The sequence below is a fragment of the Pinus tabuliformis genome, chromosome X (genome assembly GCF_031772625.1).
Source record: "Pinus tabuliformis cultivar Carrire ecotype Pingquan chromosome X, CPIR1, whole genome shotgun sequence".
Taxonomy (NCBI): Eukaryota; Viridiplantae; Streptophyta; class Pinopsida; order Pinales; family Pinaceae; genus Pinus; species Pinus tabuliformis.
Genome location: NC_142308.1, coordinates 255,075,723 through 255,090,138, shown reverse-complemented (window position 1 = coordinate 255,090,138; position 14,416 = coordinate 255,075,723).

Here is a 14,416-nt window from a genome sequence, read left to right as displayed (position 1 = left end):
GCTTTTCGAGATCTGGTGTACTTGTTTCAGTAAGAAGAAATCAATTTGCTAAGGTTTAATATCCATAAGAAATCACTTATCAGTCTTGGGAGCATCATTTTGAAGCTAATGGTGAAGTATTAAGTGATTTATTTTGTGAAATATTGTTCATCTTTGCAGTGGAAAAAGATGCCCCAAGACATAATATGAATTGACATAACAATTTCAAAAGGGGAATAAGTATCTAAGTTATCATTGTAGCATCTTTTGTGGACTGATATCATTTGTGCTTAGCTCGCAAATAAAACTGCTTTACAACCAACCAAGCTGTTGTTGGCTTTTCAATGTAGTGAATGCATAGAACCATAATGTTGTTAGCGTTTCAAAGCAATAAAACAACCTAGGTTGTAAGCCAGAATGTTTTTGTGACAAGAAAAAGAAACAATCCATCCAAAATCCACATCATAATGTGGTTACAACCAAAAACATATGACACCCCTATTCTTTATGGCCCTGAGAATCTTGAGTGCCAAAACTCCCCGAGTTACCTTCTTGAGCCAGGTAGGTTGGCCTACCTGTCAAGGGTTGATTAGGAAATGGTTGATTGCTGCCATATGATTGACTCCAATTTTCAGCTTCCAACCATGGAGGTATTGAGTACCCATACCTCACATTTGCACTACTGACCCCTGCATTAAGTGGAGGTGTGTAATGAGCATACATAGAATTGGCACCAACTATGGTAGGAATAAGGCAAGTGGGTAAACCCTCAGTTTGATAGTAAGGCACTTGAATGTTTATGAGATCTTGGAATAATGGTGTATTATCTGCAATGGAGTCCAATGAGTTTGAAATAATCTTGGTTTCATTAGCTATTCTTGTATCATTGTCAACCATATTGATCATCCCTTGTTCCTTTTCAAGAATTTGTTGTGCCTTTCGTTTTTCCTTTTCCTGTCTTGCCATTTGCTTTTGTTGGTCCTTAAATTGCCTTGCTTTATATCTTTCAATCCTTTCATCTGCTCGATGTTGTGCTGCAATAATCCTTGCTGCCTTCTTCTCCTTGACTAGATCCTTCTTTTTTTGTTTTAATTCTTACATTTCAAATTTCTTTTTTTCAGACTCAACTAATAGGTTTATATAGTCCTCTGAGGTGAGTAACTATGAGCTTCGGCCCAGATGAAGACTACCCAGTGCACCTTGCTTTTTTTTCATTGATACTCTCTATACTGGTAGCTTTAGGAACCGTCCAAGTTTCTTCTCCACCCCTCCCACCTGCATGTCATTTCTTGGTACTTCCCTTTCAGTATCTGTTGGAACTGATTGAACTATATCATTATCTTCATTTGATGCCTTATTATGTCCTTCATCTTCTTCCATTGATCTATTGTCCACAAAAAAATGAACAATTTCACTGTTCAATTCTGCTGGTTGTGAGGGCATGTTCATGCTTTCTTCATTGGTTGCTGAGACACTATGTGCATTCATATTGATCATTGCTTCTGCTAGCCATGAAGGTGGGGTTACTTGGCTTGGCAATGTCAATTGGTCATTGTCAACTGCATGTTCAACAATATCATTAACAATATCAGCAATAGGAATTTCATGTTCTTGAGTTGGTGGAACAATCTCCATGTTACTGCGAATTCGTTCATTGTTATATTGTGTTTCACATACAGTTTCACCATCTTCAACATGTAAGTGTCCTTGAGACAGGGAAATCATATTACCAGCTACAAAAACATCATCTTGGTCATCTACTTCTTGCACTTCAACACCTGTTTTGGCATTCCCTTCTTCCTGACCATCCACATGAAACACTTGGCTACAACTAGTATCATGCATAAGAGCATCATAGTTCAGTGGCCAGATTCCTGTCCTCCTAAAGCCAACCTTGATATTTGATGGTGTCAAAGCCCTTTTAAAAGCTTTACTTGCAAGCTCTACTAGCTCAAATCTTTTCACCTCAACCCCTGGATTCTTTGCCATCCATGCAGCGCGCTCTGACCTGAAATAGTTCTTGAAAGGGCCAAACACACTAACATCAAGGGGTTGCAATCTGTGAGTGGTGTGAGCTGGCAATGTCAACGGGTCGATGCCTAAATTGTTTGCTTCCTCAATTATTTGTACAACCATGTGGCTCCCATGGCCATCTAATATCAAAAGGTGTCTGTTATTAGGCGAGACGCCACCTAGTACCGATGCAACAAAGTGAAAAAGCCAACTTAGAAACAGTTCTTTAGTCATCCATGCATGGGGATGTGCAGCCATGCATGCACCAGGCTCACAGTTTTATATATAGTTTTTCAGTTGATTTTTACCTTTGAATAGATAAAATCCTGGGATTGAAGTACCAATTGCATTGACACAACATAAAATAGTTATCCACTCCCTGCTCTTGGGCAAAATCTTTGGCACATTTCGGCTCCCTCTCTTGGCAATTACCTACATGCCACAATTCCTTTCTGCCTGTAAACCTGTTTCATCACAGTTCCATATATGGTCTGCTCCATAAGAATGTTTATCGTAAGCACTAGAAAGTGTGTCATAGAAATTTTGCACAACTGCAGGGCGCAAATTTAATGCTTTGTCTCTGTCAAGGCTCTCAGCAGTATGCAATACAAGTTCTGGATGCCTTTTTTTAAACCCAAACCACCATGATTTACCAGGAAACCCATCTTTGAATGGGTTTGGCCTCCCTTGACAGATTTGAGCAACTGTTGATTTGAGTTGTATCAACTCTAGCCCATGTCCCCATTGGGCCACCTCTTTACACCACTCAACCACCTCGGCCTCCTCCTCCTCAGTCTTAACTGTAAGACGCCCTCTACATTTTGTATGATTCAGTCCATTTATCTGATAATGTATTGATGAGGGAGGAATACCATGTTTTTTTGCAGATGCCCGAACTGAGTATCCATGAAACTCTATGTCATCAATTGCAACTAACATTTGTTCTTTTGTCCATCCTCTTATAGAACTGATCTTTTTAGTTGAGCTTGCCCCTTGGACTATTGTTGATGGTGGTTCTGTGGCTGATGGTGTGTTAACATCAACTGCTGTCACATGGTCATCCTCAACAATGTTCCCTGGTGCATTGTTGGCATTGACATCAGCTGGCCTATCATCATCAGATGATGTGCATCGCAGCTGCGCACCCCTTGTCACTCTCTTGCCACTTCTCCTTGTACGAGCATAGTAAATTCCTTTTGCCATAGATGCAACAACCTGTAAAATTATTGCATGCATTTAGACATTAGAATATTTGTAAATTATGCTTTATTACTTCTGCAAAAATACTTTTCCTTTATTACAGGAAATTATCAACATGTTTGTTACAGGAAATCGAATTGCATTACTTATGTTACAGGAAATCAAATTGCATTACTTCGTAGTCTCTCATTGCAAATTACTTCGTAGTCTCTCAATTGCCTGCCTGTTCATCAGTTTAGCAACTTTAATATGGATTCAAGTAGGATTCTATGATAGTTGTTTCAAATATCATTTTCCATTTTTTTTGCTGTTTGGCATTGCCAAAAATGTCTCAGTACTGCAACTTCTCCATTGCAGTCCATGGCCACCATTCCAGGTATTCATCTGTTTTCATAATGAGAGTAAATGTTTAACTTTCATAGGACAGTGTCAAAATTTTGCAAATGTCATTCCAAGTAAATCCATAGTTCATCAATTTAGCAACTTTTATATGGATTCAAGTAGGATTCTATGATAGTTGTTTCAAATATCATTTTCCATTTTTTTTGCTGTTTGGCATTGCCAAAAATGTCTTCTTCCTTTCTTCTTTATTTGGTGGGGGATACCAGAACGATATTGGAACCCTTGGGGATTTAAGGGTTCAATGGTGAAGTGGGATTTTGTTTTGTAATGGAGATGAAATTGTTTTGTGCTTCTGATGTTGTTTCTTGTTGATGTGACTTAGATTCATTTGAAATGTTGTTTTTTGCATGTATTAATAGCCTTACAATGGATCGGGGGTTTTGATACATAGCCTAAGTGTTTTTGCTTTAAACCCTTGTAAATATATCTTTTCCAGATTCCTGGCAGAGTCCATAATTCCATGTCGTAACTCTTCATGGTTTTCATGGAACCTGTATGTTGTGTAGGCTGACAATGCCACCCATTAATACCTAACCTAAGGTTTTTTGCTTTAAACCCTTGTAAATCTATCTGTGCCAGATTCCTTGAAGAGTCCACTAGTTCCAATTGTAACTCTTTATGATCTTTGTGGAGTACATATGTTGTGTAGGCTAACAATGGCACCAAATGACCGACAATGTAACACTTGCTTATAAATTCTTATAACCCAAACCCAAAGTGATCCAGGAAATTTTGCAATTAAGCTATTTTTCCATGTATTCATCTGTTTTCATAATGAGAGTAAATGTTTAACTTTCATAGGGTAGTGTCAAAATTTTGCAAATGTCATTCCAAGTAAATCCATAGTTCATCAATTTAGCAACTTTTATATGGATTCAAGTAGGATTCTATGATAGTTGGCATTGCCAAAAATGTCTCAGTACTGCAACTTCTCGTGGATTTTCAAAATTTTGCTTCGTTTTCCTGAAATAAGTAGTCAAAATTCACCTCCTAGGGCCACCTGCAAAAATTAGTTTTCGCATTAATGGATTTACATTTTAATATTTTCTCTAGGTTTTGGATAGCACTCACAACCTCAAATGTCTAATATTCCTTATCTCACCAAGATGGGAGAATATTCCCACAAAAATGAAGGATGTGAGAATGGAATACCATATCAAGGTGTCCATGAAATAAATGAATAACCAGGACCCATGATCACACCACATAATTTTTTTTGCTTTGATTAAGTAAAACATGCCACTTGCATGGAATATTTTTAATCTTCAATTTTGTGTTCATTGGAGAGACCATAGGTTTGATTTGGAAATAGTAGTTGAAGAGGAAATTTGCAAGCAACAATCTCAAGGAAGAATAAAAAGAAGCAATGCCAAAATCTCAAAAGTGATGAAAACCAGGATAACTGTCAAGTAGTTTATCAATGTTTTGTTTTCCTCCTTTGACCATCTCAAAGCATGATTCCTTTGAGCCCATATCTCACTATAAAACACAAAAAAGATAATGGTCCATGCCAATACCACAATGATTTTTGATACCATACTCATTCAAATTAGTGAAGTCTCTTTTGACGCTAAACTGTATTGGGATAATTTCTGATTTCTGGAATTGAACTTTGAATCGGAAGGAATCGTTAGAGTCATCTTGGTTTCCATATGCATTGCTGTTCGATTGTTCTGATCTTGATCTCAATGCGGCCAATTTAAATTAAAATGCTTTCAGCCGCCAAAATAATTCATGATGAGATCCAAGGGTGACTCCTCAATCAGAGAGAATTTGAATGTTAAAGTCGAACAGAGTTTTTCTGTGCACTATCCAACATCAAGCGATGACTACCAAAAACATAGGCTTACCTATGTAATGAAGGCACTAAAGAGCCCTGTTGATGTGTCTCTAGTTTATGATAAATTATAATCAAGATTGTTTGCTCTTGTTCTCATCATTTTTGCCGCATGGTTATTAAATAAAATTTTGAATTTATTTTTGCTATAGTAGCATGGAACTCTTTTGAACCGCGTCCCTATTATCTTCAAGAAAACGAAGGAAAACCTCCTTCGGAATATTAGTTACTCTGAATATTTAGTATGGCTAGACAGATCATGTAAGAACTCTGATAAATGAAAACAATGAAAACAGAACTGTAATAACAATGACTTTCAATGGCTGTTTGTGAAACCATCCAGGTATCTTTCTAGCAGTTATGGCCAGACAGATCATGTAAGAAATCTGATAAATGAAAACAATGAAAAGATAACTATAAGAAGAATGAGTTGTAATTCATATAACTAACCTGGATATATTGGCAACTGTTTTGTGATATTGTCTTCAAGTTCGCTGAATGGTTTGAAAGCATAAGATGCAACTTCAACAGTGGGTGGACTTCTTTTATAGTTTTGGGCACTTGAATTTAATTGGTGGACATGGATGCACATGGATTGCAATGGCTTCATTTTGAATGTGTGGTCTGGATTTAATTTGATGTGATCTAATGGTTGGGAATTGGTTATTTGATGATCCATGTGCTTTGATTTGTTTTAATGAGAAATAGAGTGAGTTGGGTGTCATTTATTGCAGTTATTGGGTCTGTGTGTCATTTATTGCAGTTATTGGGTCTGAGTGTCATTTATTGCACAAAGTGGGTTTAAATGTTATTGGGTTGGGTGTCATTTATTGAACATAGAGTGTTTAGCTGTTGAAAAACACAACAGTTATGGCTGACATACATTCCCTTTTGTTATGTGCATGTAGGCATATTCCTTTGGGATGCAAAGTTGCAGTTTTGATGAGTGGGGGTTGAAGTGACTGCTGCTTTGTACTTCTGGAATAGGCCATTTTGGAAGCCTTTATGGTTTTAGGCATTTTCTAGTTGGGTCAATATGGTTTGCAGTTTTAACTAGTAAAATACTATTTATGGACAGTTGTGGGCCTAGTCAATGTATGGGGAAATTTTGGACATAAATTAATACCTATTTATACTTAATGTTATCTATTTTTGTTTACATATTGGTTTCAAAAGTCTCAATTTATGGTAGTTTGGTGGGACCAGTACTATATCAATTACTGGTCCCTACAAAACATTAAGAATCTCTCCCCTAATGGAGTGGAAAAGAGTGAAGTGTCTAATTGATAGATTATGTAATGGAGTGGAAAAGAGTGATGTGGCTAATTGAAGGACTATATAATGGATTTGAAAAAAATTACATGGCTAATTGATGGTGAAATGAGGGACGAGGAAAAGACTCTCATAACTAATTGATGGTAAAATGAGGGTGCTTACTATTGAGAAAATTGCATTTAACATTAGAGAAATGGGTTGAGTTGAGTAAGGAGTTTTTTTCACCTTGGTGTTATCATAATTTGTTATGGGGTGGAATTCTTCATTTATTCTTATGTTAGGCAATAAAGTGTTCCTCATCCATTACTTTGGTGAACTTAAGTCTTCATTTCCATATAAGTGTCCATGCTTGTCTACCTATTTATTGTTCTCTATCTACGAAAGGAAGACAACATTTTGGCTTTAAACATAAGAAGAATAATTTTGGATTTGATCCAATTGCATATATTAATCATTAACATTGCAAGTCATTATATATTGAGTGTAACATGAGAGATTGTGAGGAAAATAGTTAGCCACCCAACCAAGGTTCAAATTTCACTTTGTAACATGTTGTTTTATTGCTTTTAATATATTGATGGTGTAAATTATATATATATATATATATATATATATATATATATATATATATATATAGCCAATTGAGTTTCTCCTAGTTGGTTGGGCATAATAGTTGTTATCTTCCCCATCTAGGTTCAAGTCTTGTATGTTTACATGTTTACACTTTGGAATAGAGTAATTTGTGGTGCTCTTAAGTGAGTATATACTAAGAGTTGACCTAGTATCAACAACTTCTCTCTTACAAGAAGGAAGTTGACTTTCATCCCCAAGCGGTACCCAGTGCCCATTTTTTTTAAGTGTGTGTGTGTGTGTATTTTATGGTTCATGGACTTCGGAGACCGATGGCCACTATGTCCACAAAATATTTGTACCAGGTAGATTCCCTTGAACGGATCACTTCCTTCTGGCTCAACCATGGAGCTTGACCTCGAAGATATCAAGAGAATTGAATTCGTGACCTCTCAATAACAAAAGTGATTTAATAATGGGAACTAGACCAATTGAGCTAACCCTTAAAGGTTTTTCAAATGTCTATATTTATATATAAATATAAATAAAATATTATAAACATTACAATAATTTTAATTATATTTATTATTATATCTATTTAAATATACATGTATTTTAAAGTAATGCAAAGAAATGAATATTTCTTATATAATGGAAAATGAGAGGATAATACACTTAGCCCCATCTATATATATATATATATATATATATATATATATATATATAAAATAAAATAAAATAAAATAAAATATTATAAACATTACAATCACTTTGATTATAATTTTTTTATGGCTATTTATATTTGCACATCTTTTAAGGTAATGCGAGGAAATGAGTATTTCTTATATAATGGCAAAATTAGAGGATAAGACACTTAGCCCTATACAATGTTAAGTTAATGTAATGTAGCAAATTGTAAAGCTTCTAGACAATTATGTTAAGAATGCCAAGCAACTAAGAGAGGACGTTGGACGTAACATTGGTTATGGTGCTTTGAAGGTTTGAGTACTACGATATAAAGTTGAAGGCATGTGAAGGGTTGTGTTGTCACAGGGATCCTTTTATATTTGAGAATCAAAGATGCTTTTGTGAGTATTCTCTTTACATTGCAGAGGTATATTGTACTAACATGGTACTCTCGGCCTTTCCAAATAGCCTACACATCATTGCGGCTGCAAAATTATGTGGGGCTGACAGAGGTGCAATTGAGTACATACCATTTTTCTCCCACCTGAACTTGCTGGAGCTAGAACTCCAATTCTGCATGACGTCCATCAGGTCTTCATTTTCTTTTGCAAAATTCTCAATAAAGGCTTTATCATAGAGCTTCTGTGGTTTTGGAAGATGGTACATTCGACGTAAATTGTCTGGAGTAAATGACCCCATGACTTCATGCCTGGAATTCCTGAATGTTCTATCTGAAATTTTGACATTGTCAATAATCCATCTTACCATATCAGTGTATGGCAAGATTTTAGGCCTTGCAACTATTTTGTGCAGGAAAGAACATGCCAGGGAAAATTTTAAGAACCACCCTAAATTTATATGTATAATAAATGGGCTAATCCCCATGATACATAGGAAAAACGGGAGGCGATTTTATCAATAATATAATATGTATATATAATTTTTTTGGCGAATCTCTCACCAGATTATATTATCTTGTACAGTGATGGAGAATCTTTCACTGAATTATAAAATCTTGTAAGATCTTGGCAAATCTTTTACTGAATAATAAAACATTGTGAAGTCTTGGCGAATGTTTTGTTAAAGTATGAAACCATATATGATAATAAGAAAACATATTCATTAAACTGTAATATACTAACATACATGTTTGGAAAAAAGAAACATAATTTTCTCTTCCTACAAACAATGTTCCAAGTTTCAGTGGCTGTGTTTGTCAAGGTTCTTACAATACACTCTTTCATATCCTTCTATTAGTTTTGATAATATTCCACAACAAAGTTCTTGTAGGTGTTGATATTAACAACGAGTTCTGTCAAGGTAGGAGAGATTAATCTTTTCTCTGCAACTTTTGTCAAGATATCAGTTTTTTCAAGTTATCAAATTTCTTTCTTATTCCATAGACTCCAACTACAAGATAAAAAAAACACATCAAGTTTGTTTACCCCAACACCCCAACAAGTAGCAAGCCCCAACTATATTATATAAGAAAGTATTAGGTATCCCAAAGGTTTAAAAGGGATCTAATTGAAAGAAGTGACCATTGTGAGAATCCTTCTAATCAATATATGAATATATAAATGTAGATTTATTATTATTTTAATTGGAAATCTTCAATTAAATAATAAAATTTAATTACGTCTCTCCCAATCTAAATTGCTTATTAGCATAATTCACTACCCTCATAGGTCTCACATTTTTTAATAGCATTGTAACATGTAGATTAATTTCCTTTTTGGTGAACAATCTCCACCTTTTAGGAAAATATGCTGCAGTGGCTCCAACCCCTACAGATCATTAGGACAAAGTAGGACAAACTAAGAATAGCACAGAAGATGAAAGGTTGTACAAACCAGCTTATTTTTCAAACAACTAATCCAACATCAATCCCTAAACTTTTTCATGAAGATATCATATTGAGAATGTTTGAAAAATGGTGAGAAATCTTTTGCGAGGGTGATGCGGAAAGAGTGATAAGGTTTCATTGTTTTGAATTTTTTTTGTTAAATCAGTAAAAGTTAAAGACCAATATTAATGGAGATATTGGTATTTTTTACTAAATTTTGTGAAGTGACTAAATGTAGCTTTAACCATTCACCTTAAGATGTTTTTACAATATAATTTCCTAAGTCTATTTAATATCTTCATTATCATAAAAACCAACCTATATCCATGTTAACTCCACATCTACCACTCTTAGGGGGATCAAATCTATTTATCCCTCTGAGCACTTGGTAGACCCAGAATTAAGATGGATCTAAGATGATAGAATTTCCCCTTTAAATAGTTTATGCTCACATGAATACCATGGTATTACCATGGGTCAATACCATGGGTTATCATAAACCTGGAGTTTAAAAATTACTATTAGTAATTTATAAAAATTAATAAAATTAATAATTGATTTTTATTTTATTTTTTATTTTAACCAAGTTAAAATGTTTAACATACATTAAATTACAACATCCATTTTTACTCTCGATCCACCAAGCTTCGAGAGGGATCAAATCTTTTTCCACTCTATGCTATTTTGCATATCACGATATTTGATCCTTCTCCGGGCTTAGTAGATCCAGAGTAAAGATGATCTATGCTGGTTTAAATCCCCCATTTAAATAAGCTACATTCCATGTGAATACCATGGGTCAATACCATGTGCCATTTTTATTTTTATTAATACTAATATTAGGGTTAATAATGTTTTTTTGCATGGTATTAATAATAATCTAGCCCATGGTATTTGGCCCATAGTATTTTTCCCATAGGTTCCACCAAAATATAACACATTTTTTGCGTGTTCGTAAATATAAGGTGACTTATGGAGTAAATATAAGAAAATGTTTTATTTGTTTACCATACCTCTCCTTTATTTATATTTTTATTAATTTACCATACCTCTTTTAAAAATATGGTATTTGCCGATAGGATTCACTTAAATAAAACCTCTTTTTTGAGCCTTCATAAATAGAAAGAGGGTTATGGACTAAATATAAAAAGAAGTTTTATTTATTTAAAATACATCTAGTTTATTTATATTTTTATTTATTTACCATACCTTTTGAGTAGGTATAAAAAGAGGTTTTATTTATTTACCATACCTCTACTTTATTTATATTTTTATTTGTTTACACCCTTGCATGTATATAAGGTGACTTATGGAGTAAATATAACAAATGTTTTATTTATTTACCATAATTCTCATTTATTTATATTTTTATTAATTTACCATACCTCTTTTATAAATATGGTATATGGCCCATAGGATTCACTTAAATAAAATCTAGGGCGAATGGAAGGTTGTAATTCCTAATTTCAAGGGCTAAATTTACCTTTTCTACCCTCTCCTTTAAAATAAGGTGGGCTATTTGAGGCAATTTGTAAAAATGTACTATGATACAAAATATTCGTCCACTAAAAATTTAAAACCCCTTAATTTCGCCAAAGGGCGAACATTCGCCCCTAAAATTTTCCATGGAACATGCTGCTTCAAAATAAGAAGCCTCGGATGAAACCTAGACATCCGCATTTGCTTTATTTTCCTCAAATGAGACCTCGGCATCTGCAGTTGCTTTAGTTTCCAGAAACTTTGGGTTTTATTCCTCTAGTAAATTATACATTGCCTCCCATGATGTAGTCCCGCCATCCTTGTTGCATGTAGTGTCAGAGAAGAGTGGAAGCATGTATGAATCCTCAGGTGCAGTAGCCTCTGCAGTCTTCTTTCCTTTCTTAACCATTTTTCTAAGCGTTGTTTTCTTCGGAAATTTCTTGAAATTTGGGCAATGGAGAAAACAGAATGAAATGCAGAGCGACAATGAAAGAGGAAACACAATAACATGGTAAATTCTGAAAGGACGTAAGGTTGAAGCTTTTATTTCAAATATGAGTGAAAAAAGATATAAATATTCTTGAGCGTTGAAAGAGTAAATGCAGTTACATCTTATTAACTACTCATTAAGGCCTACGTGTGATTTCCTTTATGACTCTTCAAAACATCGCATCACAAGTTTCTAAATGATATTTCAATTTGGTGTGTGTTAAGTGCGATACTGATCATGCGATTGCGATGAATGGAAATATCGCAATATCATAAATCGCAAAATCGGTGATATCGGTTTATTGAGAATAGACCAACTCAAAGTTGCCTTGGTATTTTGCGATTTTTGATGAGCGGCATACTTTTTAATTTTTCGAGCGCGTTTCCTTAAACAGATGATTATTCCATTGAAACAACTATTTTGTGATAGGTCAGACTTAATTCAAGTTATAACAATCTTTATTATTTCGTCGGGTCCGAACCACATCGCAATTCACAGTTTTTTATGGTTTGCATGTTTGTGCCTTTGTAAAAGCCACGATGTGATTGCGATAAATACTTTATTTTATAAGGAATATTCTAAGCCTTAAGTTTTATAAAAAAGTTCAGCATTTCCTTCGGTCTTTTAAGGGGGGTCTTTTATCACATTTCACAGACTCTGACTCACAACTAACCTTTGTTACTTTGGATCATGCGATTTGTGATAAAGCGAGAATGCCTAGTCATAAAGTGACTTGGCTTAATATCTTAAGTTTGTCTAAGGTTTTATTCCAAATGGTTTCAAAAGGCAAGATTTTATTTGCTAAGTTTTTTTAAATTTTTTTGAAGGGTCCCCATTTATTAATACAATACTAACTATTTATATAATAAATGGGGGGTTGTTGAACAGTACAACAAGCCCTAAACGATGTTTTTTTGGAAAACACAAAAACATTATTCTTAGATAGATGTTCGAAGTCAAAATTTATAGTCTTCGAATAGATCTTTCTAACAGAATATCGTGTAGGTCAAACGATGATCGTATGCCAAAGTTACGACCTCGGGAAATTGATGTACCAATTTACCCCAACGAGGCCCAAAGTTTTGGTGTCTTATCTCCTAGGGTTAGGTTTTTGGTTGTTTAGGGTTTTCCATTATTTCTCAATAATAAACAGGCCTTCGAGCCTCATTGTAACACAGTTCATAGGCATGTAGCCACCACATCTCTTCTCAATAATAAACTACCATCGTCCGAGCTAGTTTATTTCCATTTTGTTTGTAAGCATATTTTAGGTCTTTGATATTAATTAAATAAAGTGGTATTTCCTGTTTAAGTTCAGATCAAAACTGGACAACAAAAAATACTTTGGAGCAAAGGTAAATATCATAATTTGTTGTCCAAGAAGTGAATATCCACCGATGTAATTCTTTAGGTTTTGGATAGAATTTTTTGAATCTACATATGATGGATTTTGATTCTAGAACAGTGAATAAATAACATACTTGTGGGTTTTTTACCTCCATGGGTGAAACTTGTTCCATTTGGTCCACAATATATGGACCTGAAGGAAAGTTTTGTTTATGTTTTGTAGAGGACAAGATTTCCCTTTAACTGCAGTGGTCTTCCCTTCGACAACATCCTTGAAGGATACATAGGGGCCATAAGAGTTCCTGACACTATTTTCACCCCCATGAAGTCTGAGATTGAAAATTATTGATGAATTTTTAATAATACCGTGATCTCTTAGTTGCAGTGGATCTAACAAAGCCTTCCCTGCAAACTGTAGACTTTGGAAATTTGTAGGTAGTCCCCATTTCCCTTGAATCAACAACTTGAGAGATGTAACATTTAAAGTTTCCCAAAGCCAAAATATTTGTGTTTTCCCTTTGATGTTTTTGATGAATATCTAAAATTTTATTTTTTGTTCCAATGTAGGTAGGGATTGTGTGCATACACCAAATTTGGCCAGAGATATAGGAGAGGTTGTGAGTAAACATTGTTTAATCTGGGTTAGAGTGTTCCATTGTTCCACCACCAGCAATAAAGAGTAAGTCATGTTGGTCATTGACAAAGGTGGTAACATCTCAAATAGGGTCATTTTTGGACGTGTCATTTTACTGGGTACCTACAAGGAGGACAAAAGAATTTAGGCCACCCACAACTTATTTGTAAAACAGACCCAACAGATAGATGAGAGGAAACAATATGGCACAAAGGCCAGTGAGAGAATCACCTGAATAAACACCCTTTTAAAAATATGATCCCTCCATACACCAATAATACAATCCATTGAAAATATCTCAAAGTGAGGGTGACATAGAAAAGTTATCAAGACATAATAGGAGGTCTAACCACAAGATTATCTGCCTACGTCCACAAAAAACCTTCATTCATCAGATTCAGAGGTTGAAAACTCCCCTGAATTCATCAACGACAAGATGACTTTGGCAACATCCACAAGGAGGCCCTAAGACCTACCACACCTCCAATTAAGTTGTGAATGGGGAAGGAGAAATTCCAGAAAACCAACGACGATGCCATATGAAGAAATTGTAGATGAAACCCTATCGATCGATGTGCAAGCCATTTTTTCCCTATGGATGCTTTCCACCTCATAAAAAGAATGTCTAAAAAATATATATTGAAATAAAAACAAATT